This window comes from Carassius auratus, unplaced genomic scaffold (genome assembly GCF_003368295.1).
Source record: "Carassius auratus strain Wakin unplaced genomic scaffold, ASM336829v1 scaf_tig00015406, whole genome shotgun sequence".
NCBI classification, from domain to species: domain Eukaryota; kingdom Metazoa; phylum Chordata; class Actinopteri; order Cypriniformes; family Cyprinidae; genus Carassius; species Carassius auratus.
This window is the reverse complement of record NW_020524584.1, coordinates 65,001-77,500: the sequence shown is the minus strand read 5'-3', so window position 1 is coordinate 77,500 and position 12,500 is coordinate 65,001. Positions and strand designations below refer to the sequence as shown.

General features: G+C 36.6%; 2 non-coding genes across 2 annotated transcripts; both read right to left on the bottom strand.

The window, feature by feature from the left end:
- Positions 1-5,315: 5,315 nt before the first annotated feature.
- Positions 5,316-5,434, bottom strand: LOC113074712 (5S ribosomal RNA). Its single transcript, XR_003280724.1, has one exon. It is a non-coding gene; the product is annotated as a 5S ribosomal RNA (ribosomal RNA).
- Positions 5,435-5,805: 371 nt separating this feature from the next.
- LOC113074794 (5S ribosomal RNA) lies at positions 5,806-5,924 on the bottom strand. Its single transcript, XR_003280797.1, has one exon. It is a non-coding gene; the product is annotated as a 5S ribosomal RNA (ribosomal RNA).
- Positions 5,925-12,500: the final 6,576 nt, after the last annotated feature.

Sequence of the window (12,500 nt, the reverse complement as noted above, 5' to 3'; positions counted from 1 at the left end):
TTTACACAATGCATCCCCAGTCATTCCACATTTATACAACTTCTCTTCAGAAAAGATTATATTATGCCTTATATAAAAATCCAGGTTCTCCATTTTAACATCAATATGCCATTTTCTCAAATTTCTCCACAGAACTTCTTCCTCAAGGTTTATAAAAACATTTTTCCAAAATGTATTCCCAGCTGGTTCCTTAAAAACACTATTTCTAAACAAAACATAAAAAGTCCTAAGATGACTCACATGAAAAGGCTCCTTTTCTCCTTTTGCTTTTAAGAAAACCTTCATTTTATCATCTTCACTGTCTTGTCCTTGTTTTTCTATGTTTACTAACCATTCCTTTGGAATTGCCTCCTTTATTTTATCATATTGCTTTTTTAAAACATTCTTATTAACATGATTTTCAGTATTTTTCACTTCATCATAAATTGCTTGCAAAGGTAAAAAACCTTCCCTCACTTCATACAAAACATCCCTTATTGTTTTAAATCCAGCATTAATCCAATGTTTAAAAAATAATTCTTTTCCTCTATATACAACATTCTCATTCAGAAACAGAGGCTGTGTTAAAAACTCCAATCTCCTAATAGGTTTAATACATACATTTGGTAAAAATTCTGCCCATGCTTCTAAAACTTCTTTATAAAACTCCGGGATTCCTGTTATCAATTTAGGTTTTAATTTCATCCACAGAATATCAGGTCCTATTTTCATATGTCCGCATTTATTTAAAAACATTCTCATAAGTATTTTCCATTCAGCTTTATTCTCTTCATTTAAAAAAGTTTTCACAGTTTTAACTCTAAAGCTCTTTTTTTTTAATTCTGGATCTTGCAGCCCTAACCCACCTTCTTCTATGGCCCCTATTAGTGTATTATAAGAAATCCTTGATGGCTTAGAGCCCCAGAGAAAATTTAAAACATCTTTTTTTAATCTTTTACTAATTCCCATAGGCATGGGTATCACACCCAAAACATACCACATTTTTGCCATCATTAATGCATTTATAACCAAAACCTTCCCTCTTAAAGTTAATTCCCTTTGTTTCCAATAATTTAACACTCTTTCCATTTCACCCACCACTTCATCCCACATCAAATCTCTCACCATTTTCTCATTTTTCCCAATCCTCACACCCAAAATCTTCAAGCTCTCTTCTTCTTTAAATGGATACATTTTTTGAATTTTTTCAATTTTTCCTATACTCATAATAACCGTTTTTTGTTGATTTATCTTAGCTCCAGAACCTTTACAGTATTTTTCTATTATGTCCATTGCTTTAACTACACTAGCCACATCTTGCACTATTATAGTCGTATCATCTGCATATTGATATACTTTCTGCAACTCTCTGTTTTCTTCTGTGTCTATTCCTCTAATTTCTTTCTCTTCCATTATTGCCAACCCTAATGCCTCTGCCACTAAACTGTACAGTAAAGCTGATAATGGACAACCTTGTCTAATAGATCTAGTTAAATAAAAGGTCTCTGTTAAAAAACCATTGCACTTTACTTGACTTTTAGAATCTTTATATAAAATCTTGAACCACTTAATAAAATTTTCACCAAAACCAAACTGTTGTAAAATTCTAAACAAATACTCATGTTCAACACGGTCAAAGGCCTTTTCTAAATCAAGACTTATTACATATCCACTTTTTTTTTCAGAGATCATGTAACTTACAACATCTCTTATACTACTAATAGTATCTGTAATATCTCTTCCTGGTATTGCATATGCCTGATTTGTCTGTATTATATTTGGTAAAATTTTCTTCAATCTGTTAGCTAAAATCTTTGATAATATTTTAAAATCTGTATTTAACATAGTTATTGGTCTATAATTTTTAAGATCTGCAATGTCCCCTTTTCGTTTATAAATTAATTTTACTAATCCTATCCCCATAAAATAACTGGTTTCTTCCTTTTTAAAAATTTCGTCATACACATCTTTTAAAATTGGTGTCATTACATTTCTAAAAACCTTATAAAATTCACTTGGAAGACCATCTTTTCCTGGACTTTTACCATTATTTAGCTGCATGATTGCTTCATCTATTTCTTCTTTTCCAATTCCCCTTTCACATAATTTTTTATCACCATTATCTATCTTTATTTTGATTTTCCCTACCAGAAATTCAATTTCTTCTCTACCCACTCCTTCCCTTTTAAACAAATTTTCATAATAATCTTTTATTTCTTTTAAAACTTCTTCTTTTTCTTTTACCTTTCCTCCTCCTTTTCCTATTAATTCTTTAATCATTCCTGCTCTCTGTCTGTTTTTTTCCATATTAAAAAAGAACCTTGTACATTTTTCACCTTCCACTAAGTATTTTGCTTTACTTCTTATCATTGCTCCTTTATATTTTTTGTCTTCTATATCCTTTATTTTTTCCTCCAACATTACGGTTTTCTGTAAATTGACAACCTCCTTACTTAGCTCATCTCTTAATTCTATTCTTATTTCTTTTTCTTTTCTTTTTTTAATTTTCTGTATTATTTTACTATGTTCTCTTGCACATTTTCCAATGTCATATTTTAAATTATCCCACCAAATTCTCTTTTCATCCTTATACATCTGATTTCCTTTTTCCTTTTTTATTAATACCTCTATTTGTTCCTTAAAATTCTCATCTTTTAAAATCTCAGTGTTTAACATCCATATTCCCGGCCCTCTTTTAAAATTATTCATATCAACTTGTATACATACAACTTTATGATCACTTAACATTGTTTCCTTGTAATATATAGTATCTATTATCTTCAACATTTCCCTTTTACTTATCAAGAAATCTATTCTACTTCTGCATATAAAATTCTTCAACGCCTGTTGCCTTGAGAATTCTCGTATCCCCTCGTTTCTTTCTCTCCAAACGTCCACAAAGTTATTTTCTTCCATTAGACTTTTTAATTCCTTCCTTCCACTATCAGATTTAAAAACCATCCCATCTGCAATATCCATCTTACTAAACGTAGTGTTAAAATCCCCCATAATTAAAATATTCTCCCATTTCACAATAATATCTTTTAGTTTCTTAAAAAATAACACCTTTTCTTTTTCTACCACAGGAGCATGAATATTACACAGAACTATATCTGTCTCCCCCTCCATCATTTTCACTATCAAACACTTTCCTTGCTTATCATCATAAACCACTTGTGCTTTTTCACACACGCCCTTTTTAATTAAAAATGCTACTCCCCTACCTAGCCTCCCATCACCATTACTATAAAATATATCACCTTTCCATTTTTTTTAAAACTTTCCATTACTTCATCCCTCCAATTTGTTTCTTGAACCACTAAAACATTTGAACTACTACACAAAAGTTTCAACTTTTCAAATTTCCCTTTTTCTAGTAACCCTCTTACATTAAGTGTTGCAATTTTCAAGAACATAATACATAGCAAAGTACATATTATTCTGAACATTCATCAACTTTTCCCAGCTGCATTAATACCTCAAAACTATTTTCACCATAGTCTCTTTTTTTAAATACTTTCTCTTTCAGTTCTTTTTTTTTAATTATATGTCTGTTTTGTACATTCTCTAAATTTGGTTTTACCTTTAGTTGTCTTCTTCTTGTTATTGTAACCTTTTCCCAGTCATTTTTGTTGTCTTCTTTTCTCCCTAGCGTTGCTTTCTCTATCATTTGCATTTCCTGCCTTTCCTTTTCCTCCTCTCTTGTTTGTTTCAAGATTTCCGTTTGTATTCCATGTCCTTCTTCTTCTTGCTCTTTTTCCATTTCACAGTACTTCTGTTCTTCCTCTGCATCTTCTCCTATTTGATTCTCATCTTCTTCCTCAGTCTGTTCTGTTTGTTCATCCTCCTTTGCGTCGTCCACATCCTGTGATTTCTCCATTTCATCCACTTGCTCATAGTCTTTATCCGTTTCAGCATCCTCCTCTATCCAGCATTCACATTTCACCAGTACTTTACGACACTCCGGGCATCTTACAGCATCACATTCCCTCGAAAAATGTCCCTTTTCTCCACAATCTCGACAGGAAAAGTCTGGACAGTCCTTCAAAATGTGTCCCGGTTTCATACACAATCTACAGATCTTCATTTGACGATCATGTATGATCCTAAAATATTGCACTCCCTCTGCAGTATCAAATCTCGTGCTGTAAGGCAGTGATAACACCTCCTTAGGGAATTTCACACGGACATATCTTGTTCCATCTGTAATTGTAGTGTCTGGATAGTACCTTCTTCTTATTGCAGATGTAACTTTAACTCCCCATGTTTGCAATTTTGCCATTATTTCTTCATCTGTTATATAAGCTGGTAAGTGCATGAATGAAACAACACACTCTCTTTCTTGAAGATTCCTCACTTCACACACAATTCCTTTTACTGTTAGTCCTTCCTTTAAAACTTCACATGCTTCTTCATCCGTTACGGTTACCTCATACTCATTATTTAATCTTGGTCTTACCGCTAACACTTTACTCAGTCCAACTTTTTCAATCACCGCCTTAATCACATCCTCCACCCTTCGATCTCTTATTTCTGTAGCATTAACAATCACTGTGGCCTCCTTTGAGTAATGTTTTTGTTGTTCATTATCTTCCATCTCATTCCTTTGTCTTCTCACCTCACTTGTCTTTGTTGATTTCCTTTGCTTTATTCTTTCTCCAGTATCTTTTTGAAGTTCTTTACTGTTGCTTTTTTCCTCAGCCATGTCTTTGCCATTGCCATGTTGTTCCTCCATAATCAAAACTTTAAGAGCTTTAAAGCTCCTTTGGCCCTAAGCAGTAAATTCTGCTCAGGGCCCTAAAAAATAATTAAACAAACCAAGAAAAAAATAAATATTTAACTAAATACAATATAATATAAGACAAACCAAAAACAAACACATGGGAGAGCCTTTCTCTCCCTACTGCCACCTCTTACTTCCTGGAATGTACCAACAATCACAGGTGCTCAGGGTGGTATGGCCGTAAGCTAAGACTGCCGCAAAGAGAGGGCTATTTAGAGATCAGCCAATCTAATCGCCAGTACATTATATAAGTAGGAAAGAAAACCCAAAAGCTTAAAGCACCTGGTATTCCTAGCCAGTCTCTCATCCAAGTACTAACCAGACCTAAGCCTGCTAAGATTCAGAGATTGGGCATTGACTCTTTTTTTTTTTTTTTTTTTGCAAAATTATTATATACTAAGTGAAAATTTTCCAAAACGTTTAAAGCACCTGGTATTCCCAGGCAGTCTCCCATCCATGTACTAACCAGACCCAAACCTGCTAATATTCAGAGACCTGCATTGACTCTATTTTTTGGCAAAATTATTATATACTAACTGAAAAATTTCCAAAAAGCTTACAGCACCTGGTATTCCAAGGCGGTCTCCCATCCAAGTACTAACCAGGCCCAAACCTGCTTAGCTTCCGAGATCAGACGAGATCAGGCATAGCCAGGTTGGTATGGCCGTAAGCGAAGACTGCCACAAAGAGAGGGCTATTTAGAGATCAGCCAATCTAATCGCCAGTACATTATATGAGTAGGAAAGAAAACCCAAAAGCTTAAAGCACCTGGCATTCCTAGCCGGTCTCTCATCCAAGTACTAACCAGACCTAAGCCTGCTAAGATTCAGAGATTGGGCATCGACTCTTTTTTTTTTTTTTTTTTTTTTTGCAAAACTATTATATAATTTGTGAAATTTTCCAAAAAGTTTAAAGCACCTGGTATTCCCAGGCAGTCTCCCATCCATGTACTAACCAGGCCCAAACCTGCTAATATTCAGAAATCGGGCATTGACTCTATTTTTTGGCAAAATTATTATATACTAACTGAAAAATTTCCAAAAAGCTTACAGCACCTGGTATTCCCAGGCGGTCTCCCATCCAAGTACTAACCAGGCCCAAACCTGCTTAGCTTCCGAGATCAGACGAGATCGGGCATAGCAAGGTTGGTATGGCCGTAAGCGAAGACTGCCGCAAAGAGAAGGCTATTTAGAGATCAGCCAATCTAATCGCCAGTACATTATATAAGTAGGAAAGAAAACCCAAAAGCTTAAAGCACCTGGTATTCCTAGCCGGTCTCTCATCCAAGTACTAACCAGACCTAAGCCTGCTAAGATTCAGAGATTGGGCATTGACTTTTTTTTGCAAAATTATTATATAATTTGTGAAATTTTCCAAAAAGTTTAAAGCACCTGGTATTCCCAGGCAGTGTCCCATCCATGTACTAACCAGGCCCAAACCTGCTAATATTCAGAAATCGGGCATTGAATCTATTTTTTGGCAAAATTATTATATACTGGGGGGGCGCTGTTTCTAGCAAGGATGTAAGACGTGTTTCCCCGCTGCTCTGAGAGAAAGTGTTCCATTTACTCATTTATTTGCACAGTTTTGTATAATTTCTTTATACAAGTTGTAAAAATAGTTTACTAACATTAGAAGAATCACTCGCATTGACTGTAAGTCACGAATATGTCGTCTTCTCGAGCGAAAACCGACGCGGGTAAGAGCGGCCGCGGCAAAACTGCACACTCGCCGGAGGATTCTGATGAGGCCTCGGCAAACATCAAGTTTACAGACAGTTCATCTGCAAACATAACTGTCATTCAGGGCATGTTGGAGTCAGTCAAAAATGATATTTGCCAGAAAATTGACTTATTGTCATCGGATCTGCGGTCAGAGATCGTCACAGTTAGACAAGAAGTTAAAGACTGGCTAGGCCCTTTGCAGCAAAAAGTTGACGCTAACGCTGACACTATTAGAGAACTGGAACGTTCGGCATCTGATCACAGTGATCGCATAACTGAAATGCAATCAGTCATATCCACGCTTCAAAAACAGGTGGTACAACTGGATGCCAAATGTGAAGATCTGGAGGGAAGATCCAGAAGGAACAATATTCGCCTCGTCGGATTACCAGAGGGAGTTGAGGGTTCGCATCCAGCTGACTTCGTCTCTCAGCTTTTGCAGAGCTTGCTGCATCTTCAGGAGAAACCTCTACTTGACAGGGCACATCGTACACTGCGTGAGAGGCCAAGGAAGGGGGAGCCCCCCCGTCCCCTTGTCATTAGAGTCCACTACTTTCAAGCCCGTGATGAGATTCTACGACGCGCCGCGCAGCTATCTCCTCTGATGCATGATGGAAATAAGATATCTGTCTTTGCGGACTATACAACTGCTGTTGTGAAGAAACGAGCTGCTTTCAAGGATTCAAAACGTCTCCTTCACTCATGCCCCGGGGTTAAGTTTGGCCTTCTGTTTCCAGCTGTGCTGCGGATCACTCTCTCCAATGGTGCTGTACACAAGTTTGAGGACCCGGCCGCCGCATCGGACTTTATAAAAAAAACTGTCTTACCTGCTAATACCTGAGGTAAATATCATGTAGTCAGTTTGGCTTTAAACAGTGTGCACTGACCAAAATATGGCTATTGTCACTCTGCTCGATAACTTGCCTGCGAGTGTTGTTCCTATTAATATAATTATGTTAGTTTAACATAAGTTCGCACACATTATTGGTGTTATGGACAAAGTTTAGTCCTCTGTTTTTATTTATTTGTGTTTAATTATTATTATTTTTATTATTATTATTGCACTTTCTCCCAGGCAGCATAGAGTTAATTGTAGCTGTCCGAGTGTTAAAAGGGTAAAGTGCATGTGTCTCGTTTGGGGAGATGCTTCTGCTGAGGTGGGTGGGGGGTGGGGGAAAAGGGGTTTTGTTGCTGTTTTCATGTGTTTTTTTTTATTTATTTTTTTTATTTTTGTTTTTTTTCTTTCTTTTTTCTCGCTTTGTTTTCTCTTCCTCTTTCCTTGGTGTCCGCTCAATTTTTGTCAGTTTCACAGTAAACAATTATTTCACATTCAAAATTTGATCAATATCATCTATGCCACAACCTAAAATGACGCAACATCTAAGTGGGAGGAGTTTTACATTTATTAGTTGGAACTGTAATGGAGTGAACAATCCCGTTAAGCGTAGCAAGATACTACATCACCTCCAACATTTAGGAGCTCACATTGTCTATCTTCAAGAAACACATCTTAAAATTCACGACCACCTATTGTTGAGGAGAAGATGGGTTGGGCAGGTATTTCACTCCAAATTTCAGGGTAAAGCCAGGGGTGCTGCAATTCTGATACACAGGTCAGTTCCTTTTGTGTGCTCTGATGTCATAGCAGATCCCAATGGTAGATTTGTCATTGTCACAGGTAAAATCAGTAATTTTCCAGTTATTCTCGCCAATGTTTATGCGCCTAACTGGGATAACGATAATTTTTTTAGACATTTATTTTCTGTACTACCTGATACTTCTTCTCAACATCTTATTTTGGGAGGTGATTTTAATTGCTGGATTAATCCCAAACTTGATCGTTCCTCTGTTAGACATAATACACCATCAAAGTCTGCAAAGGTGATTCAGTCTTTTATGGAGGAATTTAAGGTCTCTGATCCTTGGCGCTTTTTTAACCCGTCTGGGAAAGAATACTCTTTCTTTTCTCAGGTTCATCATACTTTTACTCGGATTGACTTTTTTTTGATAGATAACAGGTTAATTTCTTCAGTTGAGTTATGCTCATACAACGCTATTGTTATTTCAGACCATGCCCCGGTTAGTATGAAGATGTGTATTAAGGAACTCGAGGGCACACGGCCACCGTGGCGTTTAAATACCCGTTTGTTGTCAGATGAGCAATTTGTGGAATTTGTTTCTAATCAGATAGATTTGTTTATATTGACAAACAAGTCTTCAGATGTTTCAGCATCCCTCCTTTGGGAAACCATGAAGGTGTACTTAAGAGGGGAAATCATCTCATACACTGCATATAGGGAAAAAATGAGGAAGCATAAACTATCAGAGATCATTCAGAAAATCGCCCATATAGATAATATCTATGCAGTTTCTGCATCCCCAGATATATATAGGGAGCGTCTTGCTCTACAAGCAGAATTTGACATTCTTTCATCATGCTACGCAGAGAATTTAATGCTTAGATCTAGATACAAATACTATGAAGAGGGTGATAAGGCAAGTAAGTTGCTGGCCCATCAATTAAGACAGGATTCATCCTCGCATCTCATTCCTCAGATTCAAACCTCATCAGGGGTAACAACAAACCCTCAGCTAATTAATGATCATTTTAAAGAATATTTTATTTCCCTATATACATCTGAACAAACTGATAACCCCCTTGCTTTTGATGTCTTTTTTAGCAAACTGAACATACCCATTGTCGATTCTGCTGCCCATTTGGAAGAACCAATCACTATAGAAGAACTCACTCAAGCTATTACCTCTATGCAAAATGGTAAATGTCCAGGGCCAGATGGGTATCCAGTAGAGTTTTATAAAAAATTTCTAGACAAATTGGCCCCCATGATGATTGACATGTATTTTGAATCATTTGATTCACTCAAGCTCCCCCAGACACTTAATCAGGCTTCCATCTCTTTGATATTAAAGAAGAATAAAGACCCCTTACACTGCACTTCTTACCGGCCGATCAGTCTTCTTAATGTTGACTTTAAGATATTATCAAAGTTGTTGGCAATACGTTTAGAGTCCATTTTACCATCCATTATCTCCCCGGATCAGACCGGGTTTATAAAAAATAGACACTCTTTTTTTAATATTAGGAGACTGTTTAATATCGTATACAATCCCTCTTCTTCTGTTGTCCCAGAGGCTGTCATTTCATTAGATGCAGAGAAAGCATTTGACCGGGTGGAGTGGAGGTATCTTTTTTACACTTTAGAAAAATTTGGTTTTGGTTATAAGTTTATCTCTTGGGTGAGGTTACTGTATTCTGGCCCACAAGCTTCTGTCAGGACCAATAATACTCGTTCAGGTTATTTTCCCCTCCATCGGTCCACTCGCCAGGGATGCCCTCTGAGTCCGCTACTCTTTGCCATTGCTATTGAACCTCTCTCTATTGCACTGCGATCTGATTCTTCTATAATGGGCATAAAAAGAATGGGTACAGAACAAAAGGTATCTTTGTATGCGGATGACCTTCTTCTCTACATTTCAGATTTGGATAGGTCAATACCTACAGCACTTGGTGTCTTAAAGTCCTTTGGTTCAATTTCTGGTTATAAATTAAATCTAAGCAAGAGCGAGATTTTTCCACTGAACTCTGCTGCTAGAAATTACCCTTTACTTAATTTTCCATTTAAGATCTCTCATCATAGATTTACCTATCTTGGAGTTTGCATCACAGATACATTTAAAGACCTTTTTAAATTTAACTTTTCTAAGTTGCTTCTACAGATGGAGAAAGATTTTGAGCGCTGGTCACTGCTTCCCCTGTCCTTGGCTGGAAGAATCAACTCTGTTAAAATGAATATTCTTCCAAAATTCTCTTATTATTTTCAGTGCATACCCATTTTCCTTCCTCAACATTTTTTTCGTCAAATTGATTCTCTAATTTTGGGTTTTATTTGGAATAAAAAGATCCCCAGAATTCGTAAGGCTTTTCTTCAGAGACCCAAAATACTTGGGGGAATGGCTTTACCTAACTTTCAGTTTTATTACTGGGCTACAAATCTTAGGGTCATGCAATACTGGTTAAATCAAGATTTTTCACATGATTCATTTGTATGGCTTACCATGGAAGCTACCTCATGTATGCCTACTTCGCTAGCAGCCTTAGTACATGCTCCCATTAAATGCTCATCTTCTCCCTACACCAAAAATATTATCGTTAAAACTACATTGAGAATCTGGAGGCAATTCAGACTCCACTTTGGTTTACAAACCTCTTCTATTTCTGCACCTATAGCAGCAAATTTTGCTTTCTTACCATCATTAATGGATAGGACTTTTTCTCAGTGGTCGGCATTAGGTATTATAACATTTAAGGATTTTTATATAGATAATGTATTTGCATCTTTCCAGCAATTACGGGAAAACTGTGCAATGCCCAAACACAATTTTTTTAGATATTTGCAAGTTCGTAGTTTTGTTCGGGACACGCACCCTCAGTTTCCTAGTCTCCCTAGTGTTACTCCCATTGACTCCTTCCTCAAACCTATTCATGTTATGAAGGGTATGATCTCACATTTTTATGAAGAAATCTGCTCCTTACGTGAAAGCTCACTTGCATCTATTAAATCTCAGTGGGAGGAAGACATAGGAGAAAATATTCCAGAAGAACAATGGGAAAAGATTCTAAGTCGTGTGCACTCCTCATCATTCTGTGCCAGACAGGGTCTGATGCAGTGTAAAATCCTTCATCGCAGCCACTGGACCAAAGTTAGACTTTCTAAAATATATCCTGAGGTAGATCCCATGTGTGATCGCTGTTATCAAGCCCCTGCATCTACTGCGCATATGTTTTGGTCTTGTCCATCTCTACACAAATATTGGTCTTTGATCTTTAAAACATTATCTGAAGTTCTTGGAATTTATGTCCAACCTTTGCCTGTCACAGCTCTATTTGGTACTCTTTCTCTTTCACTTGACATGCCCAAATATAAGACTGATTTTGTAGCTTTTGTTACTCTTCTGGCGAGACGCCTAATTTTAATAAATTGGAAATCACCTACACCTCCCACTCATTCTTCATGGATTAATGATATCTTTCATTTTATCAAACTAGAAAAAATTAGGCATACAATAAAGGGGTCTTCTGACAACTTTTATAAAATTTGGGGCCCTTTTCTAGATTGTGTAGGGAAGTGAAATGGTTTTAAACACCTGTCTATATCCCCTCTGGCAGTAAAGAATCTTCTTACACGCAAGATTAACCTGAATATGTCTTTGGATGACCAAGCTTTATATGGTTTCTCATTTTTTTATTTATTTCATCATCTCTCCTTTTTTTTTTTTTTTTTTTTTTTTTTTTACTTTTTGGTTTATGTTGCTGTTCTTGCTTATTGTTTATACTTATGTCATTGTTTTATTCTCTCATGCTGAATGCTGTTTGGACGTAAGTTGCATCATATGACGGATCCATAATTGTATATTTCCTTTTTATTATTCCTTTTTTTATAACTTAGAATTAACTTTATTCTGTCTCTATTTGCTATTTGGTTCTTTCTATGAACAAAAGAGACGGAATTGATTACATTTATGTGATATTACAATGGTATCTGTAATTGTGTGATGTACTCTGTTTATGTGAAAAAAAAAAATCTAAATAAAGTGGAAAAAAAAAAAAAAATTATTATATACTAAGTGAAAATTTTCCAAAAAGTTTAAAGCACCTGGTATTCCCAGGCAGTCTCCCATCCATGTACTAACCAGACCTAAGCCTGCTAAGATTCAGAGATTGGGCATTGACTCTTTTTTTTTTTGGCAAAATTATTATTTTAGGGGGCGGCAGTGGCTCAGTGGTTCATGTAGGTTGTCTACAAACCGGAAGGTTGGTGGTTCGATCCCCGGCTCCACCTGACCAAGTGTCGAGGTGTCCTTGAGCAAGACACCTAACCCCAGCTGCTCCCGACGAGCTGGATGGCGCCTTGAATGGCAGACACCGCAGTCGGTGTGTGAATGATTGAGTGGATGGGTGAATGTGAGGCAAATTGTAAAGCGCTTTGGATGGC